The following is a 16,647-nucleotide window of genomic DNA, read 5'->3' as shown; positions in this document are numbered from 1 at the left end:
CGTTACAGCTCATGCCCTCTAATCCAGGCAATATCCTGGTAACCCGCTTCTGCGCCTCCTCCAAAGCCCCGACACCCTTGTGAGAATGAGGGCGACCAGAACTATATGAAATACTTCAGATGTGGTCTTAAAACTGTGTTACGAACTGTTACTTTTAGAGACGAACCAGCAGCAATAGAGTTCACACTGGAGTGAAGTAGTATCTACTTATAGTAACAACGAAATAAAGGAAAGGTGACAGTGTTATGTGTGTATATGTTTAACTATAACTCCTAAACTATCGAGCCTGAGGGAACAAAGCTCAGAGTCTTGAGATGGTAAAGTAGGAAAGTTCAGTAATCCCCGGAATAAATGATGGGACAGAGATATTTGAGTTCCACGGTGAAACGTAGAGAAAAGGCCGTTACTTCGACATAACCGTCGTCGAAAATTTTATCCGTTGAATCTGTCCATATACGAGTTATCAGCGAAAGTGACCTGTCACAGGAATACCGTCTACCAGGGGTTACCGTACAACATACCCAGGCAAGGGTTAACACAAGTGACAACCACACACGTTCGTTGTGGTTCTGTGCACCAATGGTCAACCCACTCTTCTGGGCATAGGAGAGTTCCAAGCCACAGCTGCGACAAACTGAAGCTATCAGCTTTTCCAGTATCTCCTTCTCTCTTTAGACTAGCCGACTGCCTGTCTGCAGATCTCTCTCTCTCTCTCTCATGGTTAATCCACAGTTAGCGCCGTCAGCCTGTGACTGACGTCATAGTCCCGCCTCCTCACGCCGGCGCTCTTAAAGAAACAGTCACAGAACGACCGCAGGCTCGTAACGGCTGCAACACAACTTCCCGACTTTTGAACTCAATGCTTCAACTGATAAAGACAACCACGCCATTTGCCTTCTTAACCACCCGATCAATCTGTGCAGTCTCTTTCAGGGAGCGATGAACTTGGAGTCTGAGATCCCTCTGATCATCAACAGAGTTCAGGATTTTGCATTTAACAGTGTACTCATTGTCTCATACATTCGACCTACCGAGCTGCCGAGATTATCATCACTAATCAAATCTCACTGAGATTTCTCAGGTCCTGTTGAATTTATTGCCAAGTGCACAAGTACGGGAAGGTACAGGTACAGAGAAACACTGACTTGTGGCAGCATCACAGACAAGTACATTCAGATAACACACGGAACAAACAATGATACGATTCTCTGTCAGTAACAATCTATTATCTATAAATATGTCATTAACCGTATTTTAAATACAATACGTTCTGTCATGTTCAATATTAAAATGTGCAATAACGGACTTGGAAATGTTGAATTTGGTCCCTGTCTCCATTCCTCCTGTAATCCACCACCAGCTCCTTTGTTTCTGTCACAATGAGGGAGAGATTGTTTTCTTGACACCACTGTGTCGGGGGGATGACTTCTTCTCTGTGGGCTGTCTCGTTATTGTTTGAGATTAGGCCAGTCAGTGCAGTGTCCTCACAAATTTAATAAACTGATTGGAGCTGTGGGTGGCGACACAAGTCATGGATATACAGAGAGTAAAGGAGGGGGCAAGGAGACACCCCTGTGGGGTATGTGTGCTGAGGGTCAGAGAGACAGAGGTGAGGGAGCCCACTCTCGCGATCTGACAGAAAGTCCAGGATCCAGCTGCACAAGACAGGGTGAAGGCCGAGGTCTCTGAGCTTCTTGTCGATACGTCACGCCTTCGTATGGCTACTGCTCTGCCCATGACCGCAAGGAACTGCAGAGAACTTTGGTGTGCAGAGAACATCAGAGAAACAAGCCTCCCCTCAATGGACTCTTCCTACACTTCCCCTGCCTCGGAAAAGCAGGCCATGTACTCAATGATCCTCATAACCTGGACATTCTTGCTGCAAACCCGCTCCCCCATCGGGGAAGAGATACAAAAGCCTTAAAGCCTGTACCACCAGGCTCAATGTCGGCTCCCTGTCTGTGGTTATAATCCAAATGAATGGTCTTCAGTCCGATAAAATGGACTTAACCTCACAATGTAACTCGACGTGACCCTGCACCAGATGTCTATCTACACTGCACTTTCTCTGCAGCCATAATGCTTTGTTACAGTTATTGTTTTGTCGTATATCAGCTCAATGTACTGTCGTAATATATTGATCTGTGTGGATGGTACGGCAGGCAAGATTTTCACAGTAGCTCAGTACGTGATAAGAAAAAAACGAATTCCCCATTTTAATTGTTTGGAAATATTAGACAGACTGAGCGTCTGCTTTGGAACCTCAGGAGGAAACTTAACTGAACTGTTGTCATTTCTGAGGAATGCAAATAAATAGAAAAGGCTTCAATCTCGCATTACGATCTGCGGTAACTGGGATCAGGTGACCGGTGATCAGTTTACCACCGATAGATGCCGGGGGGACATAATAATCAGAAAGTCCCTAGTCGCAGCCGTATAAATAAAATGTGATATCAGTAGGTGTGTGGTGCATGACAATACACAATAGGTGCCGGAGTAGGCCATTCGGCCCTTCGAGCCTGCACCGCCAGTCAATGTGACCATGGCTGATTATCCACAATCAGTACCCCGTTCATACCTTATCCCCGTATCCCTTGACTCCGCTATCTTTAAAAGCTCTACTTAACTCTTTCTTGAAGACATCCAGGGAATTGGCCTTCACTGCCCTCTGCAGCAGAGTATTCCATAGATCCTCATCCCTGTGGGTGAAAATTTCCTGAACTCCGTTCTAAATGGCCTACCCCTTATTGTTAAACTGTGGCCTTTGGTTCCGGACTCCCCCAACATTGGGAACATGTTTCCTGCCTCCAGTGTGTCCAATCCGTAAATAATTTTATCTGTACCAATCAGATCCCTTCTCATCCTTCTAAGAATGTGAAGGAGATAGACAACCTGAGCAAAGTCACAGATTGATGAAGGGGAGGAATGATCCATTTTGATACAGAGGGAAGCGGAGAGTTTGATATTGTTCCTGATGCCGGAACTGTAGCCAGTAAGAAGATGAAATCTTGTTTCTCCAAATTGTTCTGAGCTGTGACAGAGTTTTTTTTTTATCAGAAGACACCATGGAGACTAAAATTATCTGAGTTGAAATGTCCTTCACCCACTGACGTGCTTTGTAACGTTTTAACAGTGTAGAGAAGTCAAAGGATTTGTGTATGGGAATCTCAAACACAACAGCACGTTAGTTCCGCTGTATCTGTCAGTTCGCCAGTACTTGAATGCCACCGATCCTTGAATGTGGAGGCAGAGATGTTGGGGAAGACAGCGCCCCACTCGCTGCAAGGAGAGCCCGAACACGTGTCCATGTCCGTGATCTGATTTGATACATTGCCATGACTTGATAGCAGTGTGACGTCATTCACTGACGAAAGGTCTCGGCCCGAACGTTGACTGCTCGTTTCAACGGATGCTGCCCGACCTGCTGAGTTCATCCAGCTTGTTTGTACGTGTTGATGTCATTCACTGGCTCTCATTTTGGAAGGGATTCAGTCGGCCATCGCAGATACACCAGCAGCTTCGCACTGGGAAGCGGCCGTTCACCTGCTCCGTGTGTGTGAAGAGACTCATTCAGTTAACCCACCTTGTCATGCTCCGGTGAGTTCACAATAAATAGAAGCCACATTTCTGTCCGGAGTGAGCAAAGAGTTTTACTCAATCATCCCGGCTGCTGCAACGCCAACAACTTCACATCAGGGAGGAAGTTCGAATCAGCTCCGTGTTAAATGTTTAACCATCACGGTGACAGAAGGCAGCTGCAGGTTCATGAGGGACTGTTACTGTCAGATTCTGCAGTTCCTGCGACTGCTCATCGCACCCAGGACTGAACCCTGGTCACTGAGCATTGGAGGTTTCTGTTCTGCTGATGTTAGCCTTGAACTAGACTGGTGTTTAATATTGTGGATCCGTGAAAGATAAATCAGTTCTGTATTCACTCCACTGTCTCAGGTAGTTACTGTCTTTACCACACTCACAATGTACGCTAGAAAGGCCACTCGGCCTATCTTACCCCTGCCCATGTTTCTGTTCCATATCAGTACATCAAAACCTATCCGTGCCATTCCCCTATCACTCTCCCTGAGATGATAGGTTTCAACTAGTCACCACACAGTGGGATAGGAGATTTCCGTTGAATTTCATAGAATCATAGAAGTCTACAGCATATTACAGCTGTGCCGACCATGTAAATTACTCTGGTAACTGTCTAGAATTTCCCTACCGCATAGACAGCTATTTTCCTGAGTTCCATTTACCTCTCTAAGAGTCTCTTAAAATACCCTATTGTATCCGCCTCTACCACCGGCAGTGCATTCCACACAGGCACCACTCTTTGTTTAAAAAAACTTAGCTCTGGCATCTCCTCTGCAGGTACTTCCAAGCAGCTTAAACCTATTCCCCCTCGTGCTAGCCGTTTCAGCCCTGGGAAAAAGCCTCTGGCTATCCACACGACCAATGCCTCTCATCATCTCATACACCTGCATGAATCTCCTGCATGATTTTCTCCGGGCTGAACAAGACGATGAGCTCAATGTGGTTGTGACGTTCTTCAGGGCTCCGGACGAAGTTGGTTAAACTCCTTCTTCCCCGCTCTTTTCAACGTTTTGGGTCATTTTCACCAATTTTAAAGGACTGTGCCTCAGACAGCTGGGTTGTTGCAATTGTTACGTACCAGCAGCAATAGATCACTAATGGAGTCTGGTTTCGATGTTAAATCCACTATCTTTATCAGTATCTACTCCAAATATAAAAGATTAAAAGAAATAAACAGAAGTTAACAGCGTTATCGTATACATATTGTACGTAGAGCTTCCAAACTATCAAGCTTGGGAAACAATGCTTAAAGTCCTAAAATGGTAAGGTAGAAAAGTTCAGTAATCCACGGAATACGTGAGAGAGGGGAGAGATTTATAAATCCACCCGAACATGTAGAGAGAGGGCAATTACGAAGAATTCCACACACATTCCACGCTGGGTAAACGAAATAACAGTCGCCAAAGATCTTATCCGTTGATTCGTTCCAAAATCCACTTCGAACTATCACCAGGTGACAGTGACAGGAATACCGTCTTCAAGTGGTTACCGTAGAACACCCCGATACCAGGTAAGGGCCAACAAAAGTGATACCACAGTATACTCCAGCAAATTCACAAATATGGATTATACGAAGTGACAGTCACACATCCGTTGTGCACGGCGTGCCGATCATGAACCCGATTTTCTGGGCATTGCAACCCATAGCAGTGACAAGCTGAAGTTCCAACAACTTCCCTCTCTCTCTCTCTCTCTCTCTCCCTCTCTCTCTGCCGCAGCTTGTGTCTGACGTCACAGTCCCGCCTCACTCAGACATTTAAAGCGACACTCACAGTAAAAGAACCTGCGGTCTCGCAACACAATGCATCTTTAAAGTCTGATAGTAGACTAGCTAGTGAATCTTCCATGGTGCAGTCGGAAACCAAAGAGTTGCCAGCCTTAGTCAGGGCTTTGGGGCTCCAGAGAGAGATGGGGCCTGGAGTTCACGAGGAGGAGGTGGAATCAAACCAGCAGGCTGTGGCTACAAAAGAAAGATCGGAAACATTTGGAAACAGGTTGCCCGAAAAAAAAGGTGGTTAATTTCTGGAAAATAGTAGTGGAAATTAACAGATCAGGCAATAAATGTGGAGAGGAATAAATAGACAACGTTTAGGCGGAGCCCTTCAGCTCGATTGTGTATTCCTCTAATTAGTTGCTCCCTGAATTGCAGAGTTCCTTCTGCATTTTGTGTGTGTGCGTCTCTGTATTTCCAAAATGCAGAATCTCCTGCGTTTCAGACCTGCATTTTACTTTGGCATGAGATACACGTTGATACTGAGTATATTGTTTATCGGAGCCGCTTTCTGCGTTAAAACAGCTGCAGATTTTTCTATACACACGAAAAAAAATGAGGTACGGACATTAAACCAGTGCTTGCAGAAATGTTTAATGGCACCGTGACTACCCATAAGCCCCTGCGTTATAGTTTTTGGCCGGCATTGAAGCACAGATGAAATGCGCAGGCGTCAGGGTTGTGGCGTCTCTGAGTATGACGCATGCGCACAGTACTCAGAAGGCCTTTGAAATATCGTGTGCAGGTAAGAGCGATTTTCTGTCTCTTTACCTTAAACACCGATTTCGGGGCAATTCCTGTGACCCGCAACCCCAGGAGAGTCCTGCTCTCTTCCCTCTCTCTCAGCCCCCGATCCGTACACGGGCCCCAGGGAATGGGAACCGATGGTTCTCAGACAGAGCTGAGCTCCAGCTTGGGAACTCGGAGAAAGGGCACAAAATCTTTTACATCACCAGTTGAGAAACTCACCTTTGGTCTACCTCCAGTCGCAAGCAAGAGAAAATCTGCGGATGCTGGAAATGTAAGCAACGCACACAAAATGCCGGCGGAATTCAACATTAGCACTTTTTTCCATAGATTCTGCCTGGCTTGCTGAGTTCCTCCTGCCTTTTGTGTGTGTTGCTTGTTCTAACTCCTCTTGCTCTGGACTTTTCTACCAGTGAGAACATGTTTTATCTCATTCTGTCTGGGTACATAATGATATCAAACACCTTTGCCCTGGCAACAAGTAGCGTTCACATCTCAGATGTGCCAGACTACAATGAGACAGACTACAATGAGACAGACTACTGCCCTTCCCTTCATATTCATTGGCATTGCCATCACTGAGTTCACCACTGTCAGTCATTTGGGGGTGGGTTCAGGGGAAATATTTATGTCCAATATAGAAACTGTTGTTACCTGTGTGGATTGCGGTGATGCAAAAGTTGCTGGAGAATTTGCAAGTGGGAAGAAGTGGAGTGATATTTGGAAATCTGACTTTTTAATGTGTAATTTAGCAAGCAAACCACATATGAACAAAGTGCAAAAGCTCTGGTGAGAAAATCCTTCATTACCCTGTTATGTACCCCGTAACTGGGTGTCTTACCAGCAAAAATAGAAGTATCTGTTTATTTTCAAAACAGTGTTTATTAGTAAAATATACAAATCAATATCAACAATGCAAATATACAGATAATACACGTTAGCAATACTAAAAAGTGTGGGTATAATAATAATCAATAATAAACAAGCTATCGTTGTCTAGGGGATAATGAATTGTCATATGTGAGTATAAAGTTCAGTTCATACAGGCTGAGGTAGTTGTTGGTTGATGTGTTGTAATTGTTGGAGAGAGAGAGAGTGAGCAAACAGTAACAGCTATTGTCTTGCAAACCTTCCTTTACGATCTTGATCTATTGATGTGTTGTTGTGGCCATTCAGGTATGACCCCTCTCACCTTTAGCTAGACCGTTCTTCTATGGTGGACTCGTCACCCAGGCAAGGGTGGACTCACCCACAAGCCCCCACCGGCCTCGCTATAAACACTGTGAGTTAAAATTCTTCATTCGGACTCCGATGCCACCAACTTTTCTCGTGGGTTCCAACACTTAAACAGTGCTCACTAGTGTGTCTCTTGGTGCGTCTGAGGGGTGTCTCCCCAGACCTCACTTTTATCCCTACTCACAGGCTCTCAGGTGTCAATCAGTTTTCAATGGCTGAGCCCATCAAACCAGCCCACTCCGGCTGTCCACTGAGGAATTTTAATGAACAGAATAGTACCAAGTAAACAGCCCTCTCCGGAGCCATGAGTCTTACAGGAGTCATAATATGGTCTCTCTCCCCCGGTGTTATCTAGCCCCTGTCTGAAGCAAATGTTCCATTCCAATATGTTTTGCTCCATCTCTTTCTCTCTCATTAACAGGCTGGCAACAGTAACGGTTTGTAATTCTCCCAGGGGAGGTGGACATGGGCAACCCTGCACCCTTCTGCCCATCAGAGCTGTTCATCTTTCGTAACAACCTGTTCCAGGCCTGTTAAACCAGTTGCGTGAGAGTGCAGATGAACTCGATTGAACCCAGAGGAGATCAATGTTCCTATCGACAGTGATTTGCGAGCTGTTAAAATGAATGCCTCTCCATATAAAATTCACTGTGCACATCTTGTCACTGGCTAAAAATGCACAGTACAAGATTTATGTGCACACTGGTCATTACAAATTCGGGGGGGACATTGGTGGGTAGGTGGGGAGACCTCCAGTGTCCTTGAGGCCCTCACCTACAAGATGTGCATCCAGCTGCAGCTTGTAACCCTGCACTTGAAGGAGTTGGAACTTGAAATGGATGAATTCTGGATCATCCAGCAGTTGGAGGGCGTGATAGATATTACATGAAGAAAGGTGAGTTACACACAAGGTGCAGGACACAGGAAATTGGGTGAGAGTCAGGAAGGGAAATGAGGTTAAATAGCCATCGCAGAGTACTCTTGTGGCCATCCCCCATAACAACAGGTGGACCACTTTAGAAACTGTTGAGGGGAGTTGCCTGGCAGAGGAAAGTCAAAGGGGTGAGAGGGGATTGGTGAGTTAGGGGAGCAGAACAGGAAGGGGTCTAATATTCTAGCAGTGAGGCTTGCTAGAGCTAGTGCGGGGGAGGGTGATGTAAATTGTAAGGGGAATAGGAGGCAGAATGACAGAGCAGATAGTGGAGAGATTGAATTGAATTGACTTTATTATGCGCATCCTTCATATACATGAACAGTAGAAACCTTTATATTACATCTCCATCTAAATGTGCAATGTGTAATTTATAGTAATTAATAACAAATAGGACTGTCAATACAACATGAAAGTGCAATTGTATCAGCATGAATTAATCAGTCTGATGACCTGGTGGAAGATGATGATCGGAGCCTGTTGCTCCTTTTGCTTTGGTACCGTTTTCTGGATGGTAGCAGCAGGAACAGTTGGTGTTTGTGGTGAATTGGGTCCCCAAAATCCTTTGGGCCCCTTTTACACAGCTGGCTTTGTAAATGTCCTGAATAGTGGGAAGTTCACATCTGCAGATATGCCGGACTGTCCACACCACTCTCTGTAGGTTCCTGCGATTAAAGGAAGTACAGTTCCCATAACAGGCAGTGATGCAGCTGGTCAGGATGCTTTCAATTGTGTCCCTGCAGAAAGTTATTAGGATTTGGGGCCCCATCGCAAACTTCTTCAGCCGTCTGAAGTGAAAGAGGTGCTGTTTTGCTTTTCTCACAACATAGCCAGTATGTGCAGACAAAGTGAAATCTTGGTGATTTTTATACCAAAGAACTTAAAGCTGTTCACCCTCCGAACCCCAGATCCATTGGTGTCAATGTAGGTTAGTCTGTCTCCATTCCTCCTGTCGTCTACAATCAGCTCCTTTGTTTTTGTGATAATGAGGGAGAGTTTGTTTTCTGACACCAGTCAGATGTTGTTCAGACCTCAGACAGAGTCAGCAATCAAATGGCTGAGCATGGTGCGATGAATGTGCTGAGCTGTGTATATCACAATGCAAGAAGCATCGTAGGAAAACCAGATGAGCTCAGGACAGGGAATTATGATATTGAATCAATTACTAGGACTTGTTTCCACCCAACAGTCTGTGGTGTTTGGAGGAACAGATTTGTCGGGAGATCACGATAGACAATAGGTGCAGAAGTAGACCATTCGACCCTTTGAGCCTGCACCACCATTCTGAGATCATGGCTGATCAACTACTATCAATACCCGGTTCCTGCCTTGTCCCCATATCCCTTGATTCCCCTATCCATAAGATACCTATCTAGCTCCTTCTTGAAAGCATCCAGAGAATTGGCCTCCACAACCTTCCGAGACAGTGCATTCCAGGCCCCCACAACTCTCCTTAACTCCTTAGTTTTTCCTTAACTCTGTCCAAAATGACCAACCCCTTATTCTCAAACCATACCCTCTGGTACTGGACTCTGGAACATATTTCCTGCCTTTATCTTGTCCAATCCCTTAATGATCTTATATGTTTCAATCAGATCCCCTCTCAATCTCCTTAATTCCAGCGTGTAAAAGCCCAGTCTCTATAACCTCTCTGCGTAAGACAGTCCAGACATCCCAGGAATTAACCTCGTGAATCTACGCTGCACTTCCTCTACAGCCAGGATGTCCTTCCTTAACTCTGGAGACCAAAACTGTACACAATACTCCAGGTGTAGTCTCACTAGGGCTCTGTACAAATGCAAGAGGATTTCCTTGCGCTTGTACTGAAATTCCCTTTGTAATAAAGGCCAATATTCCATTAGCCTTCTTCACTGCCTGCTGCATTTGCTCATTCACATTCAGTGACTGATGAACAAGGACTCCTAGATCTCTTACCTAACTCTACACCATTCAGATAATAGTCTGCCTTCCTGTTCTTACTCCCAAAGTGGATAACCTTACACTTATTCACATTAAACGTCATCTGCCAAGTATCTGCCCACTCACCCAGCCTATCCAAGTCACCCTGAATTCTCCTAACATCCTCATCACATGTCACCCAACATACCACCCAACTTAGTATCATCAGCAAATTTGCTGATGTTATTTTCAATGCCTTCATCCAAATCGTTGACATAAATTGTAAACAGCTGTGGTCCCAATACCGAGCCCTGTGGCACCCCACTAGTCACCACCTGCCATTCCGAGAAACACCCATTCACCACTACCCTTTACTTTCTATCTGCCAGCCAGTTTTCTATCCATGTCAATGCCTTCCCCCCAATGCCATGAGCTTTGATTTTACCCACCAATCTCCTATGTGGGACCTTATCAAATGCCTTCTGAAAATCGAGGTACACTACATCCACTAGATCGCCCCCGTCTAACTTCCTGGTTACATCCTCGAAAAACTCCAACAGATTAGTCAAGCATGATTTAACCTTGGTAAATCCATGCTGGCTCAGCCCAATCCTATCACTGCTATCTAGATTCATCCTTAATATTTCATCCTTAATAATGGACTCTAGCATCTTCCCCACCACCGATGTCAGGCTGACAGGTCGATAGTTCTCTGTTTTCTCCCTCCCTACTTTCTTAAAAAGAAAGATAACATTAGCCATTCTCCAATCCTCAGGAACTGATCCTGAATCTAAGGAACATTGGAGAATGATTACCAATCCATCCGCAATTTCCAGGGCCACCTCCTTTAATACCCTAGGATGCAGACCATCTGGATCTGGGGATTTGTCAGCCTTCAGTCCCATCAGTCTTCTCAACACCATTTCTTTCCTAATGTTAATCTGTTTCATTTCCTCTGTCACCCTATGTCCTTGGGTATCACAGACCATGCCAAGAAACAAAGGTTGATTCAATAAGTGATTTTAACTTTCCATATATTGACTAGGACTCCCATAATGTAAAAGGACTAGATGGGGTAGAGTTTGTCAAATGTGCCCTTATTCAGTACGTAGAATTCCCGATGCAGAAGTGTGCAATAAGCTGTTAGGAAATGATCCAGGGCTGGTGACAGACATTAGTGATCATAATGCCATGAGATTCAAAGTAAATATGGAAAAAGTTAGGTCTGGACCACGGGTTGAGATTCTAAATTGGAGAAAGGTCAATTTGGATGGTATCAGAAAGGATCTGACGTGTGGTTTGGGACAGGCTGTTTTCTGGCAATGGTAAGTGGGAGGTCTTCAGAAATGAAATTTTGAGCGTGTGGAGTTTGAATGTGCCTGCCGAAATAAAAGCTGAAAGGCACCTGGTGCGGAGAGCCGTGCTTTTCAGGAGATATTCAGGCCCGGATCATTTTGTTCCTCTGAATGCCTCAGACTGTTGGGTGCTACCAAGACTCATTAATGACTACAAATCATAATTCCAAGCCTTGAGCTCATCTGACTTTTTTTTTTACTCATTATCTGTTAGTTTCCAAAAGCTTCCCAATAGATTTTGCTCTTTTGTTTGCCCTCACTTTGGCTTTTATGTTGGCTTTGGCTTCTCATTTCAGCCAACGTTGTGTCCTCCTGCCTTTCCAATACTTCCACTTCTTTGGGATGTATCAATTACTCGGCTCCCGAATTGTTCCCAGAAACTCTAGCCATTGCAGCTCCATTGTCCCTCCTACCTTTTCCCTTCCAAACAAGTTTGGACAACTTCTCTGCCATAGAAATATGGAGAAGTTCTGTACAGAAACAGACTATTTGGCCCATCTAGTCAATGCTGAAAAAACATTTAAGCTGTCTAAAACAACTACCTGCTCCGGGATCATCACCCTCCATAACCCTACAATCCAGGTACCTATCAAACTTCTCTTAATCGTGAATTTGAGGTCATATTCACCACTTGCGCTGGCATCTCATTCCACACTCTCCCAACCATTTCAGTAAAGAGCTTTTCCACACTATCCCATTAAATGGTCACCTTCCACTTACCCATGACCTCTGGTTATCATCCCACCCAACCTCAGTGGAAAAAGCTGTCAGCATTTACCTGATCCATACCCTCATAATTTTCTATACTTCTCACAAATCCTCAAAGCAAGGTTTAATTTCCTTGTTTATATTTAGAGCCTTTTTTAGGTGTATAAAATGATGAGCGGTATTGATCGTGTGGATAGCCAGAGGTTTTTTTCTCAGGGTTGAAATGGCTAACTTGAGGGGGCATAGTTTCAAGGTGCTTGGAAATAGCTACCATGGGGATGTCAGCCATAAGTTTTTTATACACAGAGAGTTGTGGGTGACGGTAGCGGTGGTCGAGGCAGGTACAGTAGGGTCTTTTAACAGCCTCTTAGATAGGTACATGGAGCTTAGGAAAATAGAGGGCTATGCGCTGGGGAAATTCTGGGCAGTTACCAGAGTAAGTTACATGGTTGGCACATTTTAGGCTGAAAAATCTGGAATATGCTGTGGACTTCTATGTTTGAAGTTGAACAGCAAAGTAACTTCTCTTCTTTAAACTGTACATGTCTAGGATTTTAATGCCACTTTCCCACACTCCCGTAGGTCCTTTGTCCATCTCCTGAGTAAATAGAGATGAAAAATTATTTAAGATCTCGGCCATCTGCTTTGGTTCCACACGTGGGTTGCACTCTCTCTTGGAGGCTGCTTCGAGGGTCTCTCTCCCCTGAAGCAAATACAGTTCTCTTTATATCATGCAGTCACGTACACAGATACCTGTGGGTTCACCCCCCTTAGTTTCTCTACAGATGGGTATTGTTAACTTTATCAGTCATAAATTGTTTGTATAACAGTTTTATTTGCTACTATGTCTGGATGCAGACAGACACAGGCCCACCACCCAAAGTCTGCTGCCCTTGTAAATAGTCACTCGCTCTAATTGCTTATCTTGCAGGAGCCATGAGAAACACAAGGCACAATGTGCTTCTCACACCAAGGCTGCTCACCCGCTCAGCTTATCTCATGGGAAAGCAATTGTGCCTTTATACTCTTATTCTCAAGCTCATGGATGCTATGACCTTTAAAAAAAATAGCCAGGGTCACAAGCGGCCTACGAGATGCTAACTTCTTAATATGACAGTGATATCTTAATTCCAGGTGTTGATCCACGCCCTTAACACATCCACCTGTCCTACACTGTTACTTGTATTGAAATATACCGGGCTCAGCATATTCACAGCACAATGCTCAACTTTTTCATTCCTGACTTTGAGGACAGAACAACATCTGTCTCCACCACCCCTCCAATATCTGTTCTGTTATTCAGGCTCCCATTCCCCCTGCAACTTTAGATTAACCCCCCCCCCTTACCCCCACCTCCCACCATGCAGGTCTATCAGCCCTTTGGCTTTCCTCTCCCAGATCTATAAAAAGGAGGTGCATACCAGCTACAGGTAAATAGGAAGAAATGGGGTACAAGAAATTCAAGTGAATACTTATGAAAGAAATAAAAGAAGGCATGAGGTTGTCCCAGCAGACAAGGTGAAGGGAAATCCTCAGAGATTCTGCAGATGCGTTGAGAGCAAAAAGATTGCAAGCGAAAAAAAAAATCATCTGAAAGATCAGAATATGAGGAGACAAAATAGATGGGGGAGATATTTTTCTGCTTCCGTATTTACACAGAAGATGGACACAGTATATAGAAGTGAGGCAAAGCAGCATCAACTCCATGGACCCTGTACAGATTACAGAGGTGGAGGTGTTTGCTGTCTTAAGGGAAATTACCATGGATAAGTCCCCAGGGCCTGTCAAGTTGTTCCCTTGGACCCTGTGGACGACAAGTGCAGAAATTGTTGGGGTCAAAGCACAGATACTTAAATCCCCGTTAGTGACAGATGAGGTACAGGAGGATTGGAGGGCAGCCAGTGTTGTTCCACTGTTCAAGAAAGGCTCTAAAAATAAACTAGGAAATTATACGTTGGTGAGCCTGATATCACTGGTGGGAAAGTTATTGGAAAGTGTGTGCAGGTTGCAGATATTTCATTTTAAAATCTTTTTTTTTTAATAAATTATTATTGATGATTAACAAAAAAGATACATTAAGTCGATATGTCATTATGTACAATAAAAAATTAAATTAGCAAATAACTGATTAACAAAGCTAAGCAATATATCAGTAATAATAAGAAAAAATAAATTTTTAAGAATATTTTTTGAAAGAAAAAGAAGCAAAAAAATACCCTGTTAACTAAAAAAAAAACCCTGAAGGAAAAAAACAAAAAAAAAGCATTAGCAGCAGAACCCCGGAGCTATACATCATACACGCTTGCATAAAAAATAAACATCAATCCACTAACTCAAATCCATTTAAAGAAAAATCAGAATGAAACCATATTAATTAACTCAAATCAGATGATAGAGGTGGGCAAATGAACTCCACCTTTTCTCAAAATCAAATCGAGAATCAAAAGTTCGACTTCTGATTTTCGCCAAACTAAGACATAACATCACCTGAGAAAACCATTGTATCAACGTAGGAGCAGAAGCATCTTTCCATTTCAACAAAATAGCCCTTCTGGCCGATAATGTGACGATTGCAATTACATGTTGGTCTGATGGAGAAATACCATGAAAATATTGAGGGATTATGCCAAATAAAACAGTCAATTTATTAGGTTGTAAATTAATTTTTAAAACTTTAGAAATTGTAGAGAAAATAAACTTCCAAAAATGTTTCAGTACAGAACATGACCAAAACATAGAGGAGCTGGATATACAAGTATTTGGATCAATATGGACTGATTCAGGATAGGCAGCATGGCTTTCAGCATGGTAGGTCCTGTCTAACCGATCTTACAGAGTCTCTCGAAGAAGTTATCAGGAAAGTGGATGAAGATAAGGCAGAGGATATCTACGTGGACTTCAGCAAGGCATTTGACGAAGTCTCATATGGGATGTTGGTCAAGAAGGTTCAGTCACTCAACATTCAAGATGAGATAGTAAATTGGATGAGTAAATTGGGAAAAGCCAGTGTGTGGTAGCAGATGGTTGCCTCTCTGACCGGAGGCCTGCACCTAGTGGTGTGCCACAGGGATCACTGTTGGATCTGTTGGTGTTTGTCATCTATATCAGTAATCTGGATGTTAACATGGTTCGCTGGATCAGCAACTCTGTGGATGAAACCAAGATTTGGGTGTAGTGAACAGCAAGGAAGACTATCACGGCTTGCAGTGTGATCTGGACCCGCTGGAAAAATGGGTTATTTATGCAAAATGGAATTTAATTGAGACAAGTTGCATTTTGGTAGGACCTAGATCGTACACAGTGAATGGGAGGGCACTGAGGAACACTGTTGAAGAAAGGGATCTGGGAATACAGATTCACTGGGAATTCACTGCAAGTGGTGTCACAGTTTGATAGGGACGGAAAGAAAGATTTCGTCACATTGGCCTTAATAAACCAAAGTACTGAGTACAGGAGATGGATGTTATGTTGACTTTGTACAAGACATTGGTGAGGCCTAATTTGGAGTATTGTGTGCAGTTTTGGTCACCTACCTACATGGAAGATGTAAAAGAGGTTGAAAGAGTTCATTGAAAATTCACAAGGATGTTGCCAGGTCTGGAGCACTTGGGTTATAAGGGAAGATTGTACAGGTCAGGATTTTATTCCTTGGAACATAAAAGACTGAGGGGAGATTTGATTGTGATAGAGGGGCATAGCTCGGGTAAATGCAAGCTGGCTTTTACCACTGAGATGGGGTGGGACTACAACCAGCGACCATGGGTTAAGGGTGAAAGGTGAAACGTTAAGGGAAACATGAGGGGAAACTTCTTCACACAGACGGTCATCTGGGTGTGGAATGAGCAGCCAGCACAAGTGGTGCAATTTCAGCTTTTAAGATCTTTGTATAGGTACCTAAATGGTAAGGGTATGGGAGTGTGCAGTTGAAGTAGTTCAGCACTAACTAGATGGCCAAAATGGCCTATTTCTGTGTTGTAATTTTCTATTACTGTAACAAGAACCTGAAATAATACAAAAATTCATTCTAAATCCTTTTAACAGCTGTGAAGACCAACCATTCATCTCAGCAGGAATTTTTTTTTATATATGGCATTAAAACTGTGGCACGTTAAGTTAAGGAAAATCCCAGTTGCACATCAAGAAAGACTATTTGCATGAGACTGTTTCAGTACCTGTGGGGCCAGGCACCAATGCTGCTCAGCAGGAACCGGGAATAATACCAATGCATAGAGTCAAACTGAGCCAAGGTACAAATTGGAGATGGCAGAAATGCCCATTCCTATAGAGACACAAGAGCATGAGGAAATTGATGGTCATTCCAGATACCAGCACTGTGCCCAGTCAGGAGATAATTTCTCTCTCCAACTTGGGTTGAACCTCACTGTAACAGTGTGATACCAGTTCAAACC

The sequence above is a fragment of the Hypanus sabinus genome, unplaced genomic scaffold, assembly GCF_030144855.1.
Source record: "Hypanus sabinus isolate sHypSab1 unplaced genomic scaffold, sHypSab1.hap1 scaffold_204, whole genome shotgun sequence".
Classification (NCBI taxonomy): Eukaryota; Metazoa; Chordata; class Chondrichthyes; order Myliobatiformes; family Dasyatidae; genus Hypanus; species Hypanus sabinus.
This window is presented reverse-complemented; position numbering follows the sequence as displayed.